Source organism: Ornithodoros turicata, chromosome 1, assembly GCF_037126465.1.
Source record: "Ornithodoros turicata isolate Travis chromosome 1, ASM3712646v1, whole genome shotgun sequence".
NCBI lineage: Eukaryota > Metazoa > Arthropoda > Arachnida > Ixodida > Argasidae > Ornithodoros > Ornithodoros turicata.
In genome coordinates this window covers 154,314,098-154,324,669 of record NC_088201.1, presented here as the reverse complement: position 1 = coordinate 154,324,669, position 10,572 = coordinate 154,314,098, and the positions used below count along the sequence as shown (strand labels likewise).

General features: G+C 41.7%; 1 long non-coding RNA gene across 2 annotated transcripts; it reads right to left on the bottom strand.

The window, feature by feature from the left end:
- Positions 1-1,586: 1,586 nt before the first annotated feature.
- Positions 1,587-3,727, bottom strand: LOC135371354 (uncharacterized). Of its 2 annotated transcripts, XR_010415571.1 has the most exons (5): positions 3,335-3,727; positions 2,805-2,924; positions 2,609-2,708; positions 2,336-2,524; positions 1,587-1,698 (listed from the first exon to the last, which is right to left on the bottom strand). It is a non-coding gene; the product is annotated as an uncharacterized LOC135371354 (long non-coding RNA). The 2 variants fall into 2 exon arrangements; XR_010415570.1 differs by lacking the exon at positions 1,587-1,698 and having other exon boundaries at positions 2,224-2,524.
- Positions 3,728-10,572: the final 6,845 nt, after the last annotated feature.

Here is a 10,572-nt window from a genome sequence, read left to right as displayed (position 1 = left end):
AGCAGCATCAGTGCACCGAGGGAAACCGATTTTGCGTATGCTCCAGCTTCTACCTCCAGTAATTAAAACTGTAATTAACGAAACATAATTAATATATCGACTTAGGAGGTTTTTTTTTGCCCTTGTAAGGTGTGGCTTTTGGAGTAGAACACATTGTGATCGCTTATAACTGCTAAAAAATGATTTCTCCATATATAAAAAAAATCGTCTGTAGTTCGCGCTGCACCTGTATATCGTACAAGAATTTCCTACATTGTTTCTAGTCCAGTTAAACCGATTTTTTTGTAACGTGCCTTAAGTGCAAAATGCGTTGGAGTTCTACAGGGTGTTACCCTATAAAAGTCTACCCGTGCCGCCATGCAGTATTCGCCAATTACTCAATGCAGGTGGCACATTGTGCGATCTTTATATAAAGCTCATCAGGACATTTAACCTTGATAAATTTCAAAGTGATTCAGTGCCGTAGCACGAAGTTATAACTCAAAACGTGCAATTCCCATAGTCAAAACAGTCAAGATGGCGGCGTTGAGACGAGCACTTGACACGCTGCTCCCCAGACGACGACGCGTCGCATATCCTGCCAGCCGGATGGAACTGCAGTTTTCATTTCGCTTTCGTGTAACTGTCGTATTTTGCTCAGAAGTAAGCAACGTGAGGAACGAAAAATGCCGACGTATACTCAGCAGACGACACCCAAAAAGGGATGTCGTCTGCTAAGTGAGAGGCGCCATCTTGGCTGTTTTGACTACGGGAACCTCACGTTTTGCGCTATAACTTTGCGTTACGGTGCTCAATCACTTCGATATTTACCATGATGGAATGTCCTTATGAGTGTTATACGTAGGCAACACATTGTACCGCCTGCATTGAGTACACTGTAAGAAAATATTCCGTTTCAAAACGGGAACGAATGCTGCTATCCGTTGATGCCAGCCAAGTGCCCGTAGTCTTCCGTTACGGCTCTGATGGTAGACGGTGCACAGAAATGCACCCGTGACTGAGAAAAACGGTGTTGAGTCTGTTGTGAACTGCCAACGGCTACCACTCAGTAAATAGTACATCATCACCGAAGTGCCGTTTGGGCAAGGTACTGCTATATATCAGTAAGTATAGGAAACTGTACTTGTGATGTGCCTCTTCATTACGGCAGCAATTCACTAATTATAATGACGGGGCGCTGTCCAGTAATGAAACGATGATTCCGCTTTAAAACAGGGATAAATGCTGTCGGCCATGATGCTAGCTGGTTTCCTGTTGTTTTCCTTTACAGTCCTTATGATCAATGCGAGATGTCCAGAGATTTTGTTTCATTGTTAATTGTTCAATTCTCATGTTTTGTGTGTCCAGAGAGGATAGCTTTTCAATAATAACCCTTTATTTTGGAAATTACTGGAAAGACTACAAATAACTTGTGCATGACTTTGGTGGCGGAACATTTGAGCGCTATGTATCACATGAGCTGAAAAGAAAAGAAAGTATTACTGAGCCTCCTTAGTCATAATACTTCCGCAACAAATTAAATTATTTGATGAATAAAGAAATGTAATATGCTCGTAGGAAGCATTTAAAACTTACATGTTCCCACTTCTTGCTATATTCATCTGCTGCCCTCACTGCCTCACACATTTATGTATGTAGCCCTCTTGATTTTTTTATGCCTGCTGGCTCCCTTCGTTCTCAATGCTACCAACCAGGTGCCTAAAATCACAACCAATTAATAAAATTTCCTTATGAGTATTCAAAATAATTGCATGAAATATTCTTAGTTTCACATGGTGTAATGATCAGGACAAACACTCCATTTCTCTACCAACTATTCCAAATAAGTTTATGAAGAACACTACATGTCCATCACTGCAAGTGGCACAACAAATTTCTCAGCACATAGAATTTTTTTTTCATCCGTGAAACATACTTATCAGCATAGTTCAGCATGGCAGAGACATCACCATATGTGAAGCATATGAATGTCTCTGAAAGGTTAGCAGTTGATATGGCCTCTGCTATACGTATGTGTTACATCGCCTGCTGTATTTACTGCAGTATGTATCGTACCAGCCGAGTAAATATGTAGTATAATATAAGGAGGGTTCTTGCGAGACAGGCACGCAGATAATCTAAGCTAGAGCAATATCTAAACTTCCAAACCAGTTTTTTGTTACTCTACTACATGACGTAAGTTCCAAAATGCTATATTTTACCTGTATGTGATATGCTCTCCTACAACATTTCAATGCATGTCACAACATTTTTTTTTATATCTGCTGTACTCTATCCAGGTAAGCCATGCAAACAGCAAATATACCTGTGAATAAATATCAGGAGTGCCTCCCACCTTCAATGGATATGCAGGGCCATGACGCTGCCATGTGTGCCACTTCCTGTCGTTGAGAGGGAAGCAGAACATTGTCTGCTTCCAATGCATCAAGTACTGTCTTGCTGAGGCTCTCCCAAGGGTAATAAATTCGTGAGAGCAGAGGCATTTGTGGGATTGGTGAAGGTGCACTCACACATGTTGACTGATCTAAACAGGAAAGCAAAATAAAAAATGGCACTTAAAGCCCCAAGCAAGAGGGCAAAGTGGCATCTGGAGATGTATGCACTATACCTTGTTTCCATAGTCCATTTTTAACAATGAAAATGTCATCGAGGCATTTCTCAGCACCAGCAACCATACAGCGAAGTGATAACTCATCCACTAAATACACCTAGAAACAAATAACTGGTGTTACAAAGATTTTTAGAACAACAATGCAATTGAAGCTCACACGAGCATTATAAACGTTATAACAAAAATGGCATACCTGTATGTCGCCTTCCTGACAAATTCGATGACCCACAGCAACTCTGATTAGCTCCTCAAGACATGTTACTGACACCAACTTTTTCGTTTTGTGATCTCTACTCCTGATCTTCAGAAACGCCTTGTAAAAAAAAGAAAGAGAAAAAGCAGCAGCATTGAGCAAGCTTTGAAAACCACACACATATGTAGCAATCACTGTAGCACGCATAGGGAAATATATGTACCTCTCAAATGGAACTTTCTGTGTCAGAAAACTAGAAGTTAGTAAGCGAAACCAGAAGTATTGTATATATTTGGCAAAAATTTGGTTAAACAGACTATATATACCTCCATAATCATGGTTGAGCAGTGATATCCTGGGGGACACAACAATAGAGTTTATTACTTCATAAGCTGAATATGGATGACTGTCCATTAATTCTGAGGGTCGCACACAACAATATTCACTTGTACCTGAGATTCAAGATGGTATAGCATGATGTCTAGTAGGAAGGTTGATGGCGTTATGCGAAAAAGAAAAATTGACATCACCTCCGGGCCAGTTTCCACAAAGATGTGTCCCAGTTTCCCATAGCACAGGTTGTACTCGTCTCTGGAGACCACAAGATAGTGTCCTGTTGTATGTTGAGTCCCATGAATAGTGACTGTCGAAGCACACAAGAAGGGACTGTCAACTCACAGTGCACGATGCACCTGTAATGAGGTGATGTTTTCAGCGTGCAATATGTGCTTCCTCACTGTCCACACTGCTGGCTGCAAGAAGTCAGAGAGCAAAACTTTTGAGACAATACTTTTTGTGTTGAATGTGTTGGCATTTTGTCAGGATGACACCTGGAGGAATTGGTTCTATAGTTCTTAGAAGCAGCATTACGTCCCTCTATGGTGCAAGGAACACCACTTGCAAAATCTTCATGTGATAGCAGATGGTCGAAAAGAGCTCGATGAGATGAAAATTTCTGCAGGAACAAAGTGCACCCGTATATCACCTACCAAGAGAGTGCAAAAAAGGGATCCATTTATGTACAGCCTTCAGCTGTGCGAGCAGGAAACTGTTACTGGTGAAAATTTCAACGCCGCTTTGACTAGTAAAGGTACATTTATCTGGAAAGACTGTGAAATGTGACCTCTTTGATGAATTGTAAACTGTAGAGGATTGCAATTTTGCAGACAGGAGGCCTTCCTATAGTGCAAATGCAACAGATTTCAATGGAAAGTATAACAGGCCATATTGGAATGATATCCACTTTGGAGATTGCGACACCTTCAGGTGAACCTTCCACAACAGAGGAATTCTGTTTACTCCAGCTCCAAGGGGGAAAATAGAGTCACAACATTTATCAATTTTTAGTGCGAGATCACAGCAAAACACAAATTATTTCAGTAGCCTCCCCCTGAATAACTGAAGGTTAGGCAACTCTTTACGTTTCTACTCATGATCCACACACAGTGACACACACAGACACTGTTCTCCTGCTGCTGGACACCGTTGCTGAAACGCGTCTGCAACGAAACAATTTTTTCAAACATGCATACAAGTGGTGCTTATTTGACTTGGTATAGTAGTGGAACAACGAAACAGAGTTTCAACTCACGTTTGCTTTGCGGGGGTACAGTCGGCCAAAGACCAAACACTAGATGCACTTCTAAACACTTAAAACTTCACGGAGCGTCTCATGCGTCTACGAGGAAAGAATTTCGCGGGCTTCCAGTTAGCGGCTCAGGTGACAATGCTGTATTGGTCCGCGCTGCGCACTCGCTGACGGCGAGACGCCGGCGTCCTTGAGTCTGCCGCATTCATCCGAGCAAAAAGTTACGCCCGAATATCGCGATATCAGTGTTGGATCGTTTAAAAACTGTAAATATGTGGTTCGCTGAAGACATGTATCGTCTTCCATATTTCTGCTAGTATAATCGTGACGTGGTCTGAACAAAATATTTCATTTTCAGCGATATTGCTCTACTCATTCCTGGAAAAGACGACGGGATAGCAACGGTTCATGTGCCGCTACGGAATTGGAGCAGCAATGAAAAAGAGAAGCTCTGGTTCCGCGGGCGCTTTTCCGTAAATTTACGGTCTTTTTTAACAGTGTAATTGGCGAGCACGGCATGCCGGCGCGGGTAGACTTTTATAGGGTAACACCCTGTATATCTCATGAGACTTTCACTTAGATGATTTTTCTACACGTCACGTGAGGATGACTACTAATTTCCTATTTTGATATAGTCAAAAAGTGACTTGTCGACTTAGTTCCTTTATATGTACATTCAGTGCAAGGTGTTCTGCAGTTTAGTAATACTCATATTTCATATGCGCCTTTTTTTCTACATGATCTTTATGCATGTCCTTAGGGGATTTTTGCTCCACTGAAGAGGAGACTTGTCAACTCGATTTTGACTTTCAGTGCAAAGTGTATTGCATCTTGAACTTTTAGTATTACTCCTGCTTAATATGTTACAATTCATTCTTTGAATTGTCTTTCCATGTGTCATATGAAGATGATAAGTAATTTTACGCTTCCTTTCTAGTCAACTGATCACTACCCAACTCTATTTTTCGAGTATTTTGTGTAGAATATACTATGTAGTAGGAACCCTTGATAATAAAGTAACTCTGTGTTTGTAAAGAAAAGCTTCATACTTCCGCTTAGCATTTCCTGTGTTTTATAGGGCAAGGTGTCCTTGAGAACGTGTCACAACATTTTAGTTAATGAAGTACTCTACATAGCGGCATGCAGTGAACAATATTTAGTTTCGTGAGGTTTTTGGAAACTCAAGACATGCCTTTAATTTGTTTTCACTGGTCCCATTCTTACTCGTTTGTTGCAACTGAGCTCCACAGTTCCTTAGTATTGTGACTTTTATTTTTTTTTTAAAGATGCGCGTATCGAGTTTACTCCGTTTCCAGTACAGGCAAATCGGCATCCACGAGGCTTAGCTATGATTACCCAATACTGTTAGCACACATTTCTCTGTGGTGTGCTTCTTTTATTAGGAGCTCGTGCAATGTTTTCAGGGACACCTCATCCCGCCTCCCTGTGTAGATAGCTTCACTGAATAACTTTAAGATAAAGGTTACAAATGTAGCAACGCAGTGGATGGGTATAGGTTACACTTTAACCTCTCTATAAGAGTTACATGGGCATCAACGTGGAAAGTGTCTTCAGGTTATGCTTTAACCTGTGTACGATATAGGAATATCAGAATATAGGTAGCATAGTTACCTCTAGAAATAGAGGTAAACAGTTTGCCAGTTTTTTTTTTTTTACTTCTATTTATGGGTTACGGACTTTAGAGTGTACCTGTGACTTTAATCAACGAGGTGAGTGCTCTATGCCAGCATACTACACTCTTAAAAATGAACTTCACCGCATAGCACGCTCCTAGCCAACCATCATCTCGAATGATATCGTTATCTGTCCTGATTTGTTGAAAACGAGAGGCATACGCCTTTTTTGTGACACCTATGCTGTTCATAATTGTCACAAAAAAGGCGTACGCCAGCAGCAAATCAGGTCAGATAACGATATCACTCGAGATGAAGGTGGGCTAGGGGCGTGCTATGAGATGAAGTTCATTTTAAGAGTGTACCTATACAAGGATAACCAAATAAATAAATCAACGGCGAACTTCACCTCATAGCACGGTCTTAGCCAACGATAATCTCGAGTGATATCGTTATCTGACCTGATTTGTTGAAAACGGGAGGCATACGCCTTTCTTTGTGACAATTATGAACAGCATAAGTGTCACAAAAAAGGCGTACGCCATCCGTTTTCAACAAATCAGGGCCGATAACGATATCATTTTAGATGATAGTTGGCCAGGAGCGTGCCATGAGGTGAAGCACATTTTTAAGAGTGTAGTGAATCACGGTCACGTGGGTGGATTCGGCCAATAAGCATCGCGTGCGCGAAGGCCGGCTGTACTCTGAAATTTGATTTTCTAGTGCTCTACTTGAGCCAATCGCTCGTGTGCTATGCATAAGTCCGGCGACGCCTTTACACCCATCGTGAGCTTTGTATGGGTTCCAAGAAGGTGACGCATGTAATTCGCGTTATTTCTCAGAAAATCATCGCAAACAAACCACATTGTAACGTCATAACAGGCTGCCGCAGAGCGGCTATAACAATACCTACGACCTTTTGTTGGGAAACATATTGTGAGGCAGACCAGGGAACGAGAGAGTCGAAATGGATTGACATTTCAATTTAGCACTTAATTTTATTTTCACATTATCTATTTGACAGGCCCGGAGAGAAAGTCTATTTCAAGAGGCAGGTGCGATAGGTTTCCCCAACGGCAGTAATTAAACTCATGTGTACAATGAACGGTTCGAATGAACTATCTGCGCTTCAGTACTGCTCATGAAATGACACCTAAATACAAGTATATGGCTGCAAAGCCGAATACTTGAACACTTTGTGATTTATGAACTTGCTAGAGTGAGAAACACAAAGTGCATAGATGGAACGAGAAGTAGCAAAAAACAGGCTTGTGTGTGGACGAGGTGGATATCCTGACCTTGAGCATGAGGTAGACAGTGGACACAAGAAGCTCACAAAATGATGTTTAGAGACTCTGCCCTTTGAACCTTGTTGTGGCAAGTTCTTATATCCAGTAATGTGTTGCCGTAGTGATAACTTAGAGACGCCCCCCCCCCTCTCTCCCGCCGAGCAAACAACCTTGATCGGAAGTTACTCGTAACGCAATATTAAAAAAATTTCGAAACAGCATGTCGAGCCAGGATTGCAGCATGGTTACACAGTAAACTTTTTTTACACTTTTTTGGTGTAAATGGCTTGTCCCATGGCGCACACCTTTTTGGTATTGCCTTTACACTCAAATGATGGGTGTTTTCTAATGCACCCTTTAGTTAAGTGTATTCCTAATAAAACACTGTTATAATGGGTGTTTAAAAACAAACACACCCTTAAAATGGGAGTATTCTATTGAAAACACCTTTTATGATGGAATTATTTGCTAGCAAATATTCCCTCGAAAATAGTGTAATAGGAGCTTCCGCGACAGCATACCGACACCACTGGCCGAGACATACAGTTCGACGTTCTTGCTTCTATGTCAAAAAGCACCGCGAACGCGGTAGACTTCCAGCCGTGGTTCCATCGTAGAACCTAAACCGGAGTGCAATGCGTCGCAGGCACGCCTTGTTAGCTTGTTAACACTGTGGGACCAACGTGAGTGCAGAGGCATAGAGAGACCTGGGGCACCCTCAGTAGCCTATATTGGCGTGTCGGATGTATCATATACTGAAATAAAATTTGTTGGGGCACGTTCGTTACATGTGGTGGGGCGGGAAACGTTTGTAACGGTGGCGGGAATGTGTTTTTGCAATTAACACCCACGCTTGCAACGAGTCAAAGGTATAAGCTAAATTTCTAACATCCCTCCCTGTCAAGTACTATGTTTTTAACTCAGGTTATCGTCTATAATGTGATTACTTGCTGAGCGGAGCTGTGAAACCAGCATAATTTTGCTCTCACGAAATAAACACCGTTTTTAACACCATACTCCCAATTCAAATGAGTGTAAAAAAGGTGCATTCGACAGAAAACACCTGTTTCAACACCCCACTTTACACCCTTAATGATCCACATTGGATAAGACGTGGTGTATGTCGATATTACACCTTTAGTAATGCACTTTTTGCACTCTTTGTGGAATAGAAAAGGGTGTTTTTTATAAGAATACACTTTGTTTGAGCAAATAAAGGTGTAAAATGATTTACTGTGTATGGAGGAAACGGAACCCGACATAGCCTACTACGCGTTTCTGTCGCTCTTCTAGACTGTTTATAATTCATGCTTTCTTTTTTCGGCACATAAGAAACGCAGAACAAGGAACCCACGGATAATACGTGAACTACATGAGGGCATTAAACATAGAAACAAATTGTTTCGGATATTCCTTTGTACAATAAACGTAAGTGAACCTTCATCTATTCAAAATATCACGACGTAAGATAGTTCTGACAACAAATGCACAAAATGTGGATATTACATGAATAACTTAGATATATACAGGGTGAGAGAACTGATGTTCTGAGGCTGGAACAACATAGAAAGGACAAACACATACAAAGTCTCAATTTGCCTTAGAAATTAACGATGAAAGATGGAAGTCACTGAAAAGGTTAGCCAGGCTGTAGGAGTCGAATCCAGAAGATGGTAACCTGGTAATCCAGAAGATGTGGGTTCGACTCCTACAGCTGGCTAACCTTTTCAGTGACTTCCATCTTTCATATACAGGGTGTCTTTTTTTCTTAGACGCACATTTTTCATAAAAAAAAACTATAACGGCTATAGACGTCCTGTTTTCAGTTCTATCATCTCTGGGCTGGCGGACGTTCTTGGCCAGCTGTTGCTCAATCGTCGAATGACCAATTACCTAAAAATCGTCATTTAAATTCTTGATTATAAAAGCTACTAAGTTGTCCCAATGAGAACATCTGTTCCTTTCGGTCACCTGATATCGTAGCCGTATCGTTTTCAGAACAAAAATCCGTTCGGTAGATCGTCCGGAAAAAATTCGTGAAGGGACAACTTTTTGTCACTTTATTTTGTTCATTGCGCATCTCCGGAGACCCGTCTTTCCTTCACCCCAATGTGAGAGGGTGAAAGAGTACACTGTCGCCTCTTGCGTCCTGGAAAAAGACGAAAAGAAAACAGAAAATGCAACCCAAGATAAGGGCAGTTCCGATAGTGTCACCCGATACGTCTGTCTTTGTTTTGTTTCCGCAAGTTAAAGCTCATTCTCGACGCATGAGGAGGCACTGTGCTCTTTCACCCTCTCACATTGGGAGTGAAGGAAAGACGCGTCTCCGAAGATGCGCAATGAACAAAATAAATAAAAAAATGGTGTTGCTTCACGAATGTTCTGCGGACGATCCACCGAAAGGATTTTTGTTCTGAAAACAGCTACGATATCAGGTGACCGAAAGGAAAAAATTTTAATATATTACAATTGGTGGTTTACGTCGCGAGACAACTGAGATCAAGAGCGACGCCACCGCGGTCGGTCTAGATTACTTTTGCCCACCTGAGGGTTCTTTAACGTGCGATGAAAGCTCATCGCACAGCACCCTGTATTTAACGTCCCTCGCAGAAGACGGCGTGTCTAAGCAACTTGTACCCTGCCATCAAGTTGCTGGCGTTCTCGGCCGGGTTCGAACCCGCGATGTCGGGGTCAGGAGGCGAACACGCTACCGACTGAGCCACCGAGGTCGGTAGGAACAAATGTTCTCGGTGGGACAACTTCTTCGTAGCTTTTACAATTAAAAAGGTAATTAACAATTTTTAGGTAATTAGTCATTCGACGGTTGAGGTTGAGACAGATGACCAAGAACGTCCGCCGACCCAGAGATGATACAGTGAAAACGGGATGTCTATAGCCTTTATAGTTTTTAATGAAAAATCTGTATCGAAAAAAATACACCTTGTATATACAGGGTATTTCACCTAAGGTGATAAAAATTCTAACTGGCTAGGTACTCGCCGATCGGCGTTTCGGCAATTACCTTCTGGAAAGTTTTGCCACCATTGAGGAAGACTTTAGACAGTTTGACATTTTTTGATTGTGCGAAATTTATTTGTTTCAATTGAACTTTGAATATTGGCAAGCAAAACTATGAAGTCCTCCGCGGATGACCACAGACCCAACCAAAACTGTGCACAGTATCGCAACGGAAATAGTGTTAATTTGTAAAAATTACGCCTCCCCCGCCTGCTTGATTTTCGCGGAGAGGCGCGCGC